Below are 2,149 nucleotides of genomic sequence, written 5' to 3' on the forward strand. Positions count from 1 at the left end.
CACCAAAGCCTGGATGACCACATGGATTTGCAAGAGAGCTGTGGCTACATTGGAGTGAACTTTGACCAATAGGAACCTTGACCAATGAGAGACTGAGTCATGAAGATAACTTCCCTCTTCCTTCTCCTTTCCTGCCTATTACTCCAATCCTTCCAGGTACTGGCATGCACAGAGAGAACAAGCTTGCCAAGAGATCTTTTGCATCTAGGTGACTTGCTGTGAAATCGTGCCAAGGTTGATAAATATCAAATAATTTTACCTCTTTTGTTACCTCAGTTTCCTTTTCCTTTATCTCTTACCATCCTGGCTAGAATCACTAAAATAAAGGATTCTGTCCTTAAATCTTGCTTTTTGCTTTCCTTTCTAAGAATAAGGTGCTTATATAATCTTTAGAAAAAAAATCCTACATGGTAGGTGTTACGTTTCACCCATTGTAGAGACAAGAAAATGGAAACATAATAAAATAAAGTAACTTAATAGAAATTAACATAGATAGTCAACAGCAGAACATAATATCAGTTTGAGTCCAGAGTATATGCTCTTTTTTCTTCTTTTTCTTCTTTTTTTTTCAGTCTCTGTGGAGACTGTCAAAAATTGCCAATACCAACTATATTGCAAGTCGTCTCGGCGGGATATTAGGAAAAATTTTCAATTAGCAATAATCGCGCTTTGGATAAACCTCATGGCTGCGATACTACTACTGTGCAAAGCTAGTATATGCACTTAAACCAGCACAGTATGATGGTCTGGATCAGGAAGCCAGCCTGGAGTCAAACCTTTATGACAGCTTCAACTCCACAGTCACAAAGAATGTTTTGGTAAGAGCATGAGGGTAGAATTCTTAATACTGTCATGGCCCGAATCTTTTCAGGAAGCAAGGTGAGTAAATATATTCTGGGTTACTGTATTCTTCTGAACAAACCTCTGAAAGAAATCCTACATACATCTGTATATTGCCTCGATAACTTAGGGCAAAATATACTGTAACTTTAAATAGTAAATCCATCCACAATGGAGGACTAAACATTTGTTGGTGATTGTTCCCATCATTTTTTTACTATATATCTTTTTATACTTAAACTTCCCTTTTAAAAATCAAACCTAATAAATCCTCAAGCTAACATAGTAGTGGATTCCCATTAACCAAACCTAAAAAGCAGTTATCATAATAAAATTATAAAGCATGGAAATGGATACTTGATTGTGAAAGTATAAAATTAATATTTGCTTACTGTGGTTTACAACTTGAAATGTCAACATTAAAAAGTTGGGAAATCTAAGCATTTGTTCCTAATAATATTTTCTCACTCATATACAATAATAAATTTGACAACCTACTTATTATTGTAGAATGGACTATGGTCCACCTCAAGTACACGTAAACCATTCCATTCATTCCAAAAATTTAATTATAGTTCCTTCAGGAAATTGTAAGGGAGTCTCAAAACCAAGTTGCATTTTTTTTTTAGTTCAAACTCCAAACTCCATGCTCTTCAGACCCATAAGCTAAATATTATTCTTTGAACCCTCAACCCTCTACTTTCCACATTCAGAACATCAGATTTTTACCAGTTCTTTCTTTATAATATTTTCTCAATTTTAATATTTTTTTCCATTCTCGTACCTTCAAAGCTGCACACACAGTATTTTCTGGTTATAATTCAACCAATATGTCCCTGTACATTGTGGAAACTGTACGACAGTTTAGGGAGAAGCATTTCCATGAATTACAGGCTGCATTACATCACTCCCCCTCAGTTGTGATGCAATTCGCATTCCCCTACAATCACAATTCTCCATTTGATCAAGAACATCCCTTCACACCCAATCGGCTTAATCAAATTTTTAAATTGTTTTTGCATGGTCTCCATTCTATTTAAAATGCTATGCTTCTGTTGATCTTCAGTATCTATCATCCAAATCCTTAAATAAAAAGTGAAATTTGCAGACCGAATAATGCCATTGTTAAATTTATTTGAGTGTTACATTTTGGAATATAATTTTGGGTTTTCTTTACTATACTTTAAGAAAAAACCCTACCAAATTATATAAGCACAATGTATTAATATTAGACATTAATATATAAGGACAATGTATTAATATTAGGATTGTAGGTATACTTTAAAAAATCCTACCAAATTATAATAAG

At 33.8% G+C, this 2,149-nt stretch overlaps 1 non-coding gene across 1 annotated transcript; it reads right to left on the reverse strand.

Annotated features, from left to right (window-relative positions):
* Positions 1 to 572: 572 nt before the first annotated feature.
* On the reverse strand, positions 573 to 712 carry LOC116551084. The gene has a single exon (XR_004268708.1). It is a non-coding gene; the product is annotated as a U4 spliceosomal RNA (small nuclear RNA).
* Positions 713 to 2,149: the final 1,437 nt, after the last annotated feature.

This window comes from Sapajus apella, unplaced genomic scaffold (assembly GCF_009761245.1).
Source record: "Sapajus apella isolate SASKATOON/1434 unplaced genomic scaffold, GSC_monkey_1.0 scaffold8, whole genome shotgun sequence".
NCBI classification, from domain to species: domain Eukaryota; kingdom Metazoa; phylum Chordata; class Mammalia; order Primates; family Cebidae; genus Sapajus; species Sapajus apella.